Source organism: Chelonia mydas, chromosome 11, assembly GCF_015237465.2.
Source record: "Chelonia mydas isolate rCheMyd1 chromosome 11, rCheMyd1.pri.v2, whole genome shotgun sequence".
NCBI lineage: Eukaryota > Metazoa > Chordata > Testudines > Cheloniidae > Chelonia > Chelonia mydas.
The window spans coordinates 49912171-49926835 of NC_051251.2; the positions used below are offsets into that span (position 1 = coordinate 49912171).

The window sequence follows — 14665 nt, forward strand, 5'->3', positions numbered from 1 at the left end:
GCATAAGCAGTGAAAAGTAAACTAGGCTTAATTTTTTCTTAAAATAAAGTACTGCAAATTTTAACTTGTCAGAGTCTCTCTAAAATTGTTTATTAGTTCAGATTTTTGTCCTTTAGGCAAAATGCCTAAAACATTTGTAGGCCTTCTACCTGTTTCCTCATGTCCCTGCAGTTTTCTGTACCTGTTCAGCCCAAGTATACAGTTGACTTGCTATTGTGAGCCAGAAGACATTTAGAAGGTACTTTAGCAAGCAACTTGCAGGAGCACCCACCTCCCCATGTTTATTCATACAAAACAATGCAATGCTGTCTAACCTTGCAAGCAGAAAAGAATGTAAACACCAAACTATATTGTACCTTAAAAGAGGGCTCAACTCTATAAATCTCAAGGGGGGCTCGGATTTAGGTAAGCATGAAAGGTTGCAATAATTAAAAAAAAAGATATCTGCATAAACTTTCGGATCCAGAGAACTGGAATTTGTTGTATCACGTACTAAACACAAAGAACAAAAAACTTGCGTTTTCACTAATCTCCTATACCTCAAAAACTAGTGAGGCCCTGTCTTGACCTGCCCAAAAGGTCTGTATTTCAGTCATATTATCTCAGCTGAGCTACTGTAGCATGACTGAAAAGTCCTGTTAAAACACAGGCCTAGCACTCTTGAACTGCTCCCTCCTAGGCTAAAACATAGCTAGCAAACATCTTCAGACCTGTTAGCTGGGTTAACACTAGCACAGGCTAACATGATTTACAAAACATTTTTTTGCCTGTCCAAACAGAGCCTAAAGCCAGAGATCAGTAGGATGTGAAACTAACAAGCCCCTTTAGTATAATGGTGTAAATCTGCATTACCCTCATGGGTAAGAGTTTTCACTATTGCACTCTTATTTATACTCAATCCATTTTCCCTGTCCAATGGGCTAACGGGTAGTGTTCTACAACTTGCACTCTGCCCATCTACACAACACCCACAAAGTTGGTCACTCAACCACACTGATCTTTTCAGATTTTGTTATGGTACAACTAGAAAAAATAAAGGATTACTTAAAACAACATTAAGGGCATGACCATCACAGGAGTAGGTGATTCACAGACCATATACAGTGCCGCAATAATAATGATATATATGTTTATAATGGAACCATTCATTCAGAGGACCTGATTGAGAATCGTGTGCCAGTCATAACTCTGAATTTCTTTGCACTTATGGATATATATCAGATTTTTATTGTACACCCACTGCTGCTATTGTCAAGTGAAACTTTATTTCTGATCCCACATGCATCAGTCTGAAAATGTGTCCCTTAACTCTGTATTAACCATAGAATCACAGGACTGGAAGGGACCTCGAAAGGTCATCTAGTCCAATCTCCTGCATTCATGGCAGGATTACATATTATGCAGACCATTCCTGACAGATGTTTGTCTATCCTGCTCATAAAAATCTCCAATGATGGAGATTCCACAAACTCTCTAGGCAATTTATTCCAGTGCTTAACCACTGAGACAGTTAGGAAGTTTTTCCTAATGTCCAACCTAAACCTCCCTTGCTGCAATTTAAGCCCATTGCTACTTGTCCTATCCTCAGAGGTTAAGAAGAACAATTTTTCTCCCTCCTCATTGTAACAACCTTTTATGTACTTGAAAACTGTTATCATGTCCCCTTTCAGTCTTTTCTTTTCCAGACTAAACAAACCCATTTTTTTTCAAATCTTCCTTCACAGGTCATGTTTTCTAGACCTTTAATCATTTTTGTTGCTCTTCTCTGGAATTTCTCCAGTTTGTCCACATCTTTCCTGAAATGTGGTGCCCAGAACTGGACACAATACTCCAGTTGAGGCCTAATCTGTATGGAGTAGAGTGGAAGAATTACTTCTTGTGTCTTGCTTACAACACTCCTGCTAACATATCCCAGAATGATGTTCACTTTTTTTGCAACAGTGATCCACTGTTACGCCCAGATCCCTTTCCGCGGTACTCCTTCTGAGGCAGTCATTTCCCATTTTGTATGTGTGCAACTGATTGTTCCTTCCTAAATGGAGTACTTTGTATTTGTCCTTATTGAATTTCATCCTATTTACTTCCATTTCTCCAATCTGTCCAGATCATTTTGAATTTTAATCCTATCCTCCAAAGCACTTGCAACCCCTCCCAGCTTGGTATCATCTGGAAACTTTATAAGTGTACACTGTATGCCATTATCTGAATTATTGATGGAGATATTGAACATAATCAGGGCCATAACTGATCCCTGTGGGACCCCACTCGTTATGTCCTTCCAGCATGACTGTGAACCACTGATAACTACTCTCTGGGACCGATTTTCCAACCAGTTATGCACCCATCTTATAGTAGCTCCATCTAGGTTGTATCATGCTTGTGTATGAGAAGGTCATGCAAGACAGTATCAAAAGCTTTACTAAAGTCAAGGTATACCACATCTACTGCTTCCCCCCATCTACAAGGCTTGTTACCCTGTCAAAGAAAGCTATCAGGTTGGTTTGACATGATTTGATCTTGAGAAATCCATGGTGACTGTTATTTGTCACCTTATTGCCTTCTAGATGTTTGAAAATTAATTGCTCAATTATTTGCTCCATTACCTTTCTGGGTATAGAAGTTAAGCTGAGTGGTCTGTAATTCCCTGGGTTGTCCCGATTTCCCTTTTTATAGATTGGCAAATATATTTGCCCTTTTCCAGTCTTCTGGAATCTCTCCGGTCTTCCATGACTTTCCAAAGATAATCACTAATGGCTCAGATATCTTGTCAACTCCTTGAGTATTCTAGGATGCATTTCATCAGGCCCTGGAGACTTGAAGACATCTAATTTGTCTAAGTAATTTTTAACTTGTTCTTTCCCTATTTTAGTCTCTGATCCTACCTCATTTTCACTGGCATTCACTATGTTAGATGTCCAATCACCACCAACCTTCTTGATGAAAACCAAAACAAAGAAGTCATTAAACACCTCTGCCATTTGCACATTTTCTGTTATTCCCTCCCCCCCCAACATTGAGTAACAGACCTACTCTGTCCTTGGTCTTCCTCTTGCTTCTAATGTATTTGTAGAATGTTTTCTTGTTACCCTTTATGTCTCTTGCTAGTTTGATTTCATTTTGTGCTTTGACCTTTCTGATTTTGTCCCTACATACTTGTGTTATTTGTTCATATTCATCCTTTGTAATTTGACCTAGTTTCCACTTTTTGTAGGACTCTCTTTTTTTTAGATCACTGAAGGTCTCCTGGTTAAGCCAGGGTGGTCTCTTGCCACACTTACTATCTTCCCTACGCAGTGGGTTAGTTTGCTGTTGTGCCCTTAATAATGTCTCTTTGAAAAACTGCCAACTGTCTTCAATTGTTTTTCCCCTTAAACTTGCTTCCCATGGGATCTTACCTACCAACTTCCAGAGTTTGCTAATGTAACAATGTACCTACCAACTTCCAGAGTTTGCTAATGTAACAATGTACCAACTTCCAGAGTTTGCTTCTGCCCATCAGAGTTGGCAGCAACAAGGGCTGGGTTCAATATCTAGGGGTTCCATTCTAATATCACAATGCAAAACTGGCTCGAGCCCCCACCCAGTGACCTGGGAATATATACCACCCCCACTGGGCGCCTCTAACAGGCAATACTTCCCCTCTTGCAAGCACAGAGTCTGAGTGTAGCAAAAGCCTTTTAATAAGAGAGAAAAACAAGTGGGCCTTATGTTGGGGAAACACCACCACAGGATTCATAACACAAAAGTCACCCAAAGTCCCAAAAGTCCAACAACCCAAAAGTCTGTCCCTGGTCAGTGCAGCCCCAGAGTTCGAAAGTTTATCTGCAGAGTTTTACCTCCCAACCTGGGTGGAAATGGGGGGGTTAAGAGGCACCTTACGTGGTCCGAAGCCAACTGCCCCACCTCTCTGTGGGGCTGCACTCTGCTCTACTCTGCCAGCCGCTCTGCTCCACCCCACCCCACCAGCCATCCCATGAGCCGCTCCAGCCATCCCACAAACTGCTCTGCTCCACCAGCCACCCCGCTCTGCCCCTCCAGCCATCCCATTAGCTGCTCCAGCCATCCTGCGAACTGCTCTGCTATGCCAGCCACTCTGCTCTGCCAGTCGCTCCAGCTGTCCCGCGAACTGCTCTGCAATATATCTTCAGCCCTCCCCCCACTACTTAACACAACACTCAGTGATTTCAGCTCTTTAGTGATTTCAGTTTGTAGTAGGGGAGCCTCAGTGCTGGTGCACCATTGGCCCAAAGTGAATTCACCTCAGCAGCCTGTAACTAGACTTCTAGTGGAATCAAAACTAGCTCTGATATTCCACAGTGGAGAAGGTACAATTGGCATGTAGGACCCTCACCAGGGCCCATACCACCAGGCATTAATCCCCTCCCCTCCCCTCCACTCCCTCTCTCTCTCTCTCTCTCAATTCACTGGGTTTTGGAACCCACAACCCTTGCCTAGTGAGTGCTGCTTAGTTGATGGTGAGTCCTTCCATCATAACAAAAGGCCAAGTACAGTTCCACTGTCCTTGATTCACATAATCAGGATGATAACAGTTTATTCTTCCTGCCCCAATAACAAAGAAACTGGGGCTCCTACAGCAGCCAAAGAGACCATCTAGGCGGGGTGGGTGTCCCTATGCAAATGAGATCAGCCCCTGAAGTTCTTTTCTACAACCCACCACAACTTGCCACCAGATGTCAGGGTAGAGCTCATCCTGACTCTGCTTACACTAAAGTCTGCCTTCTTGAAATCAATTGTCTTTATTTTGATGTTCTCCCTCCTACCATTCTTTAGAATCATGAACTCTACCATTTCATGATTTATTTCACCCAAGCTGCCTTCCACTTTCAAATTCTCAACCAGTTCCGCCCTTTTTGTCAATATCAAATCTACAACAGCCTCTCCCCTAGTAGCTTTCTGGAAAAAAAAATGTCTCCAATACAGTCCAAGAACTTGTTGAATAATCTGTGCCCTGCTGTGTTATTTTTCTAACAGATGTATGAGTAGTTGAAGTCCCCCATCACCACCAAGTCCTGTGTTTTGGATGATTTTGTTAGTTGTTTAAAAAAGCCTCATCCACCTCTTCTTCCTGGTTAGGTAGTCTGTAGTAGACCCCTACCGTGACATCACCCTTGTTTTTTATCCCTTTTATCCTTACCCAGAGACTTTCAACAAGTCTGTCCCCTATTTCCATCTCAACCTCAGTCCAAGTGTATACATTTTTAATATATAAGGCAACACCTCCTCCCTTTTTGCCCTGCCTGTCCTTCCTGAGCAAAATGTACCCTTTGATACCAATATTCCAGTCATGCATATTATCTCACCAAGATTCTATGATATCAATTATTTCATAGTTGTGTTTATTTATTAGCATTTTGAGTTCTGCCTGCTTGTTCCCCATATTTCTCGCATTAGTATACAGATATCTAAGATGCGGATTTGATTTCTGACCCCCAGTTCTGTCTGGTCTCTTCTTTATCCCTGCTATAACAGCCCATGCTCCCCCCAAATTCCCACCCTTCTCCCTGGTCTCCATGTTTTTGACTTACCTGTGGGCTTTGATCACCTGCCCCCTTCAAACCTAGTTTAAAGCCCTCCTCACTAGGTTAGCCAGTCTACTAACATGAATCCTGCCACCTTATTACAATATCCTACAATGAAAGTGAAGTTTACTTAATTATTAAAGGCCACAAATAAACATTGGAGTTGTCAAGGTTCTTTTCCCACTCTGAACTCTAGGGTACAGATGTGGGGACCTGCATGAAAGATCACCTAAGATTATTCTTACCAGCTTAGGTTAAAACTTCCCCAAGGCACAGATTTCTTTCTTGCCTTGGGAACCAGCTTAGGTTAAAAACCTGATACACTGCCACCACCAAGTGATTTAAACAAAGAACAGGGAAAGAGACCACTTGGAGACGTCTTCCCCCAAAATATCCCCCCAAGCCCTACACCCCCTTTCCTGGGGAAGGCTTGATAATAATATCCTCACCAATTGGTACAGGTGAACACAGACCCAAACCCTTGGATCTTAAGAACAATGAAAAATCAATCAGATTCATAAAAGAAGAATTTTATTTAAAGAAAAGGTAAAAGAATCTCCTCTGTAAAATCAGGATGGTAAATACTTTACAGGGTAATCAGATTCAAAACATAGAGAATCCCTCTAGGCAAAACCATAAGTTACAAAAAGACACAAAACCAGGAATACACATTCCTCCAGCACAGCGAATTTACAAGCCAAAAAACAAAGCAAATGTAACGCATTTTCAGCTAGATTACTTACTAACTCTACAGGAGTTGGAGAGCTTGCATCCTTGATCTGTTTCCAGCAAAGGTATCACACAGACAGACAGAAAAGAGCCTTTTTCCCCCGCTCCAGATTTGAAAGAATCTTTTCCCCTCATTGGCTATTTTGGGTCAGGTGCCAGCAAGGTTACCTTAGCTTCTTAACCCTTTACAGGTGAAAGGCCAAGAGGGCTTTTATAGATAGCACTGTATAGAGAAAGGTGGTTACCCTTCCCTTTATATTTATGACAGGAGTCAAAGGGTATATTAAGGTTTTGGGCCAGATTGGCAAACACCTACTCATGTGATTCCAATTAACTATTCAAAGCTACTCATGTCTTTTCGTGTTTTCAGGATTGGGCCCTCAGAAAGTAGAGCCCCACTTCCATGTATTTGCTATACATACTGCTTTACAGACAAGAGAAATGCTCACAAAATTAGTGCTTATGCTGTAGTACATATGGAGAAATATTTGTAAAGGTATTAGTATGCACCGCTGTGTAGATTCTTCTCATACAAGGGCCGAAGAGGGAGGTCAGCAAGACACGACTCATACTTTTTTTCCATTGACAATCACAGCCGCAGAAGTTACAGCCACACATCTGCTATTTTTTCTGGCGGTCAGAATTCCAGAAGTGCACATTCTTTTGCAGTATGAGCTGCCTATCAGCCAGAACAGGGACACAGGCCCATACAATTTTAAAGATTTAAATACAAATATTTTCCTTCTTACTTGCTCAGGTGTTTTGAGTCTCTTGTGGTGAAATAAATCTGCTGGTTCTTCAGGCTTCCAAGGACCACCTCAGCAAAACAAGATATGGGGTTTCTAAAAGAAAAACAAACAGAAAAAATAAAACAAAAATACGAAATCAAGAAAATAAACAAATTAACCAACACACACACACACACACACCGGCCTTTTAATACATCATGATTAGTTGGGTTTTTTTGCTTTTGTTTTTTAAAGGCACAGATATTTTATCCCAAATTAGCTGAGCTGGGTTTGAAAGAGATGCTGGGGGAATGGAAAAATTTAAACAAAAGTATATTTTGCAGGGATAGACTAGCCTGTTAATAGTTCTAGGGGAGGCAGGGAATGTTGTGTGTGGACTCTGGCTACCTTAAAGTTATTTTAGACAAGGTGGTCTCACCCGATTCCCTTAGAGACCCCTGGTGCTACAATACATTTTGACAATTCACCTTTAAGGCAAACAAGCATGATTTCTTTTCATGAACTCTATTCTTACACTCCTGTATCCTAAGCTGTAATTATTCAGTGATAGTCTGTCACTATTATTCTGTTTCAGACACATCCAATTAAAAATAGTGGCTTGGTTCATAGTTCTCTTGTGGGTTTTATTCCCCTCAAATCAAGTTCTTAATTTAGCTTCTGTTGGGCCTAGAACACATCACATTATCTGAACAAGGCAAATTCATGATTCAGAACATAATCATATCCAAGCAGGCTGTTCAAACTAATCTGATTAGTTCTGACAAGCATAACACGAATCAGTGTATGTCTGGTTAGTATTGTGCTCCTGTTTTTGTGTTCTTCCTGTTTAAACTAATAACTACATTGCTAAAACATTTGGAAAATGCTTCTTTGGCCTAAATCCACACTTGAACTGTACATATTTATCACTTCACTTTTATTTAAACATTTCCCTGTCCTTTTCCAACTTCCTTCATCTTATATGCTTTAGTGACACTTAGTAACTTTACTCCCTGTGCAGGAACTGTGGCTGGCTCTGCCTGATGTAGTATAGTTATTACAATACAAATATCTTGCTTAGCGAAATATATCCTCTAAAATGGAAGGTAATAGGAGAATGGAAGCTAGGGAATTTCCAGTGTCTTTGCCTCTGCAGCCCTGGGCCTGTGGAATATCCTCTTTTCCAGTGTCTGCAACACTCAGAAGATGTATTTTGTTTAAAAAGATAGATATGGATCAGATCCCATTTATCTGTGCCACTTCGGGCACTTTAACTGAAACATATTGAATAGATGTGTATTATGGCTACAATATTACAACATATGGGTCATTTTTCTCCCTACAAAACATATGGGCAAAAGTTGACTTGTAAAACTTAACTTATTCCAAAGTCAGTTTATGAAACCTATGTTCGAGTAACATTAGGGTATGGGCTACAGCTTTATAATTGGTTTCAGAGTAACAGCCGTGTTAGTCTGTATTCGCAAAAAGAAAAGGAGTACTTGTGGCACCTTAGAGACTAACCAATTTATTTGAGCATAAGCTTTTGTGAGCTACAGCTCACTTCATCGGATGCATACTGTGGAAAGTGTAGAAGATCTTATTATATACACATAAAGCATGAAAAAATACCTCGTCCCACCCCACTCTCCTGCTGGTAATAGTTTATCTAAAGTGACCACTCTCCTTACAATGTGTATGATAATTTGTACTAATAGCCTCAGTGATATACAGATAGAGAGGATGCACAATCTTAGCCACACAGGGCTCAAACTCAAACACATACAGACCCTGATAAATTCCAAACTCAAAATGATGCAGTTTTTCCTTTTTAAAAATAAAATGTCCTTGTTTAACTGACCATTACTGAAAGCTTAATGGAAGGATTGTGTTTTGAGAAAGGGATTTAAATGAAGAGGGAGTGATTATATTACAAACAAGATGGGCATAATGGACAGAACGGGAGAAGGCATGTAGATGAGACTGGTAGAAGGATTCAAAGGGATAAATTAGGCTTGGGTGCAGCAAGCTGAAAAAACAATGGGACATGCTTAAAACTAAGCATATGCTTAAGTGCGTTACTGGACTGGGTCCTTGAAGAACAAAACAGATTTTGGATTAACTTCACCCTTGCAATTTTCTGTGCCAGATTTTAGCCTCAAATATTTAAGGTTTTATCTGTAAGAGCCTAGGCCTTTACGCATAGTAACTAATATTTGTTTTCACACCGTGTTCAGACAAATTTTAAGGACAGAACTTTTATCTAATTGAACTCCAGGGTATACAATCCTGATCCTCAGAAAAACACCCTGGGATATATAAAGCCACTAAGCAAGAAAGCCTGTCTTGAAATATTTTTTAGATTTCTTTTCAAAGAGTTATAACCAATAGGACAGTACAAAAAATGTTACTGTAAAGGTACAGTATGGTTAAGTCAGTAGGAGCCCAATGTTATTTTCAAACAAAGCTATTTTTTATAGATTGGCCCTTTTAAGATGCTGTTCTTGAGCACCATAGTCAATAAAGCTCTGTTTTTTAATTATTAAACACCCTCAAAAATCTCTCAGGCAACCAAGGAAAAGTACCATACTGAATATTTCTCTGTGGATCCCTACAGAAGAGATAGTTGTTATGCTGTGCAATAGCTCTGACTTTTGCAGTCTGTGTTAATTGCACATTTTTTAAACCAAATAGAATGTTTCATCTCTTGGTCAATATTAGATTTCACTCCTGCAAACAGCTGGAAGAATGGCAGGAGTTTGGGCTTTGAAATACTTATTGTTGAATTATCTTTAGGTCCTTCTTTTAAAAGTTAAACACATTAGAAGTTCAAAAATGAGTTTGAGTGTTGGCAAGAATATACTCTGCACCTTACTACATTTTACAAACTATGATCCATTTTAATGTCTGATACCATATATATCAATGTCAATTTCCACTTCAATATGCTAAAAAGCTAAGATGTGGGCTTACATTTTTAACAAAAGCCAGTAACAAATAACAATCTCAATAGCCTAAATCACTCAGAAAATCATCTAACCATAAACCAGATTTTACATTCTCAGAGAGCCTTTGCTGCCAATGTTTGGTACATAGCCTTAAGTCTTGTATCATTGTGACTTAGTTTGTCGCAGCTGAAGATGCCAGATTCAGGACAAACTGCTGAGAAATATGATAGACTTACCCCACACTGGTAGTTATTCGATCATTAGATATACCAAGCCAATGACAAAACTAAACTTCTGTGTCACCACACTGGTTAACAAGAAGTTAAAAATACAGTCTTCTTAGGTATTCCAGCACTTATTTCACCACCTAGACACTAGACTTTATGGTGAGTAGTTATTGAAAACCAATTTAATCAAATAAAGGGGCTTCTGATCTCAGAAGATTAGCCACATAGCCAGGTCATTATATAACTCACATCTTACCCAATAATCACACGGCTTTACTAACTAAAATCTAAAGGTTTATTTAAAAGAGAAGAAGAGAGTTAAAATGGTTAATAGATCATGTACATACAATAATGGCAATGTTCTTATACCAGAATTATAGCAGTGATGTTATAGACTGCTGGCTTGTAAAATCTCTGGTAACTTCCTAAAGATTGGAATGGACTCCAATGGTCCTCTGTCCATAGTTCAAATATGCTCCTTTTATTGTTAATCCACAGTCCGGGGAATCCGAGCAAAAAAGAGGCAACATGGAGATGTTTCAAGGGTCTTTTATACCCTCTACCATGTGCTTGGAATTTTACTGTCCCAAAACAGAGCTCACAGCACAGTTTGTGGAAAACAAGATGGAGTCCAGGGTCACATGAGCAAATCACATGCCCTTACATGGCTTGCTAACGCATAGGGGCAGCCATTATGCATATTTTGGCTGGGGCATCCACAGGAAGGCTCACCAGGTGGGACAGGCTTCTTCTTTGGCCCATGGTTAGAATGAACTCTCCTAATGGGCCATCAAACTTGAAGAGTCATTCATAATGTGTGGCCAGATCATATGTAAATTATCTTGTGGGTGTTACTCCATGAACCATACCATGTAACCATAGATTACACAGCCAATATTCAAAACTTCAGATACAGTGATGATACATGGATTTAAACAAGATAACCATATTTAGCAAATATTAACTTTTCTGTTGATACCTTACATGATATATTTTGTATAAGTTTGTCACAATTGTCTAACAGTGGTAATATTAATTATATAATGGTCATATTTCAATCATACCGCATCACACCTTAGCTTTTCAGGAAAACCATTGGTGACACCGTAAGGAGAGATTTCATGGGGTGGGCAATTAACACAATTTGTGGGGGAAGAGTCAACAGGCTTTTGTAAAGGGAACTCATGCCTTACCAATCTATTAGAATACTTTGAGTGGCAGTCAACAAACATGTGGACAAGGGGGATCCAGTGGATACAATGTACTTGAACTTTCAGAAAGCCTTTTATAAGGTCTCTCACCAAAGGCTCTTAAACAAAGTAAGCAGTCATGGGATAAGAGGGAAGGTCCTCTCATGGATCTGTAACTGGTTGAAAGATAGGAAACAAAAACTAGGAATAAATGGTCAGTTTTCAGAAAGGTGAAAGATAAACAGTGGTGTCCTGCAAGGATCTGTACTGGGAGCAGTATGGGCATAAATGATCTGGAAAAAAAGGGTAAAACAGTAAGGTGGCAAAATTTTCAGATGATACAAAATTTCTCAAAATAGTTAGATCGAAAGCTGACTGCAAAGAGTTACAAAGGAATCTCACAAAACTGGGTGACTGCATTTATCAGCATTGAATTTCATCTGCCATTTTGTTGCTCTAAGCAAGGCACATTAGAAACAATAATCCTAATTATACATACAAAACGACAGGATCTAAATTAGCTGTTACCATTCCAGCAAGAGATCTTGGAGCCATTGTGAATAGTTCTCTGAAAACATCTGCTCAATATGCAGCAGCAGTCAAAAAAGCTAACAGAATGTTAGGAACCATTAGACAAGGGATAGATAAGAAGACAGAAAATATCATAATGCCACTATATAAATCCATGATATGCCCACAACTTGAATACTGCGTTCAGTTCTGGTCACCCCATTTCAAAAAAGATATATTAGAATTGTAAATGGTACATAGAAGGGCAACAAAAATGATTAGGGGTATGGAACAACTTCCATACGAGGAGAGATTAAAAAGATTGGGACTTTTCATACTGGAAAAGGGATGAGTAAGAGGGGAAACTATAGAGATCGATAAAGTCATGAATGGTGTGGAGAAAGTGAATAAGAAAGTGTTATTCACTCCTTTGCATAGCAGAAGAACCTGGGGGTCACCCAATGAAATTAATACACAGCAGGTTTAAAACAAACAAAAGGAAGTTCACACAACGTACAGTCAACTTGTGGAACTCATTGCCATGGGATATTGTAACAGGGTTCAGAAAAGAATTAGATAAGTTCATTGAGGGCAGGTATATCAATGGCTATTAGCCAAGATGGTCAGGGATGCAACCCCATGCTCTGGATGTCCTTAGCCTCTGACTGCCAGAAGCTGGGAGTGGATGACAGGGGATCATTCAATGACTTCCTGTTCTGTTCATTCCCTCTGAAGCACCTGACATTGGTCACTGTTGGAAGACAGGATACTGGGCTAGATGGACCATTGTTTTTACCATCTATGGCTGTTCTTATATTCATATTTGCTTAGGACTAGATTGTGACATGAATTGGGTATCCACATAGGGGATTAAGAGAAAGTAAAATTCCCTCTAATGCTCCTACGTGGATTACAGAGACCATGGACTCGTAATGCAGAAGTAAGCAGAGCTATTCACTTACCGTAGACTATTGGGGCATGTAAATAAAGACAACAGAGACTAGGAAAATAAGAGAAATGTTTAAAAATGGCATTCGCTGTTCAAGCGTAAAATGAGAGCGAGCCAAGACAGAGCAACGTTCAAGCATTATTCCTTCCTCCTATGTTGTTCTCTCTCATCAAGCCTTTCCTGAAAATAGTGTTCTCTACGTTCCTGTACTATAGTAGTGCTGCCTGTTGGGATGCTCTTTATTTTAGCAAATGGTGCCGGACATTTCTGAAAATCAGTGGGGGGAGAATCCGCCACCCACACACACACACCCTTTAAATCAATTATTTGATTCTGTAGTCCTCAGTCGGGCAAAACCCACATGGATTTCAATGTGATTTGTGCCTAAGGCAGTGATTCTCTTCCTTTTCTGTACTGTCACTTTTGCAACAAGAAAAAAAGCTGCAGGACCCATCTAAGCCACAAAGCAAGGGAGGGTGGTTGCAATCCACCGAAAAAACTCTTCATAACCACCACGTTGACAATCCATGATGGAATGGTCTGATCCAACACCCACAGAAGTCAACGTAAAGACTCCTATTGATTTCAGCGAGCTTTGGATCAGGGCTAAAGATAGGACTGCACTATTGCAATCCAGATCTCAAGAGCCTGAACTATACATGTCCTGCTGAAAAGGTTGTTGTCACATTGCTCTCACCTCAGTGAGATCAACCCTTCAGGCAGACTAGGAATCAATTTCATTGTGCTGAGACCTTTCCCCAACAGCAGGACTTGTCTGCTCCAAAAGCTGGTGGAATTAATATTGTATCTGTGAGGAAGATGATTTTTTAAAAAAAGGTCAGGGAAATTGGAACTTGACAGCTGTCTCAAGAAATTTTTACCAAAGCTATTGTGAGAACAGCCATCATTTCCTTGTTAATGACTTCTATTTTTAGATCACAAATGGCTTTGTAAGTAACTAGTGCACACATCTTCTGTGAACAGGATCTAGCTAACCAGATTAACACAGTTATAAGGTAAAGTGAAAGAGGAGGGAAGTAGCTAGTTTTCATAGCTCATTGATGGGATGTTTGTCCATATGGTTCAGGAAGATATGAAGAGATTTGTTTTGTTTTAAAGCTTTTCAAATCAAGCAGGCAGGTTCCCTAACATTGAGATTTTCATAGCTTTGTACTATAAAATCAGGAGATTTTGGAGCCTGCTTATTGTGATGTTGTTGATAATTAACAATGGGTGGACCTTAAAGGATTAGTATAACCAAATGAATACTCTATGGGGCATGATACTAAGGCAGGAAAACTCCCATTGACTGTAGTGGAATATTGTCCTTTCTAGGAACTATGGGAGATGGCTTAAAACCATTGGAATTCATTAGAATTTTAGGGCACATTCAAAACACACAACAGCCTCTGTCGGTTAGAATCCTTGAAGTAAGTTGTTGTAAGGGGTTTCGTAGGCTCCTTTTCTTCCTACCTGTGGTGCCAGATGATTTTGTTTACCCATTTATGAAAAGTGTACCAACACCATACCATTCAATACCTGCATTAGGCCCAGTCCTTCAAGATAATGAGTACCCTCAACACCCACCAAAATCAGTGGAAGGTGAGAGGGCCTAACCCCTCAGTGTATCAGACCCAGCACCTTCCAGGAAGGCTTTTTGTTTGTTTGTTTAATATAAGTAACACTTCACTTTTCATTAAGTATAAAGGCATTTTTAATGGCAAGGCTTTTGTTTTAAACGTTGCTTCGTGCCATTTTAAAAAAACATGGTAGTGAATTCATTTCTAAGATACTGACCTGTTGTGTGTGTGAGTGTAAAGGGTGGGATTAAACTATTGTCTGGC

At 39.9% G+C, this 14665-nt stretch overlaps 1 protein-coding gene across 3 annotated transcripts in view; it reads right to left on the reverse strand.

Annotated features, from left to right (window-relative positions):
* TFPI (tissue factor pathway inhibitor) overlaps positions 1–14665 on the reverse strand; it is a 243495-nt gene that overhangs the window by 211103 nt on the left and 17727 nt on the right. For all 3 annotated transcript variants that reach the window (XM_043524808.1, XM_043524804.1, XM_043524805.1), the window contains exon 3: positions 7019–7111. The gene's annotated coding sequence lies outside the window, so the exon portion shown is untranslated. The remainder of the gene's footprint in view (positions 1–7018; positions 7112–14665) is intronic.